Here is a 1,347-nt window from a genome sequence, read left to right as displayed (position 1 = left end):
GGTGTTGTGTGAGATAAACCCGAGTCTAATCGTGCAAAAATCAATATTAGAAATCAGACAAGACCAGACTACGCGGTACATGACAAATTTAATCAGCTTCAGCAAATGTACCTGCCTATGTCAGCAGACCTTTCAGTAAGTTTCTGAGAATCTGAGAAACCAGCTGATCGGGATTCATAATTGAGCTAACAGAATAACGTCATTAATAAGAAGCAAATTGCCAAGACTGCTCAATGATGATATTGATTATTATCAAATTAGACACACTATGCATGGCAGAATCCATGTCTTGCGCTTAAAGGTCACGAAATTTTCCTTTTCAGACAAATCAAAAACAAATCTGTCCCTTTCTCCTACTGATTTGATGTTAAGAGTAGATTTTTTCAGATGTAAATAATATATTTGTTATATTTTTCTCTAAAATACAATGTGGTGAAAGTGAAGTTCATGCTGATTAGTGTAATGATGGTTAAATGTATGAAAAGTAGTGTGATGTACCTTGTAGAGTATGTGGTCTGTTGTACTAAGTGATAGATATTATGTGCGCCAATTGCGGGTGCATGGTTACGCTTTGGACTAGGTGTGGAATATACTTTTTGAATGAGTTGCATTTACGGTATGAAATGTGCACCGTGTGCTGTAAGTGAAAGAGCGAATGTCACATGATCAGTAGTATCAGGCATGGTGTATAGTATGTCTCTTGATACGAAATGAATGGTAAGTTACGGTAAGCTAGATATTGTGATTCCTGTTGTTTACTATGTTTTAGAGCATATGTTGCATTGCAAGCTGTTCTCTTTGGCTATGTGGCTGTGTTGCTGTGTGTTGGCTCTGTTGATATTTTAAGAAAGATGCGGTGTATGTAATGAGTAATGCTACGATTTATGTAACGTGATGTTCAGTGCATTATACTTATACTGTTTTACTATTGTAGCGAAGCTGTGTATCTAATAAACAGATACAACACTGTGTAAGGAATAAAACTTAGAAAAATAAGAACCGCATAAAGAGGTATATTTAGCCCAAACTCATTTCATGAATATGAGTCTCGATTTTGTTCAACCAAATCGACTTTTTGTGGAATGTTGTTCTGTATAACTACCCTTACAAATGGAATGCGGTCTTGTGTGCCCACGTCATGTGATGTGTGTATGGAATGTGACTTTGTTCAGCAACCACTTACATGGCTCCTGTGTATGGAATGTAATTTTGTCGGGTCTGTTATCGACGGCAATTTATGCATTTTCCGTCATTTTTTGTGTTTGTTCTACAGTATTCCACGTCGAATGTTGCTAGGTGTGCTGGTGAGCAAGTTTTGTTGTTGTTTTGATTCTTTTATCCTTTTCT

Source organism: Penaeus monodon, chromosome 25 (assembly GCF_015228065.2).
Source record: "Penaeus monodon isolate SGIC_2016 chromosome 25, NSTDA_Pmon_1, whole genome shotgun sequence".
NCBI lineage: Eukaryota > Metazoa > Arthropoda > Malacostraca > Decapoda > Penaeidae > Penaeus > Penaeus monodon.
Note: the sequence above shows the minus strand (reverse complement) of the source record.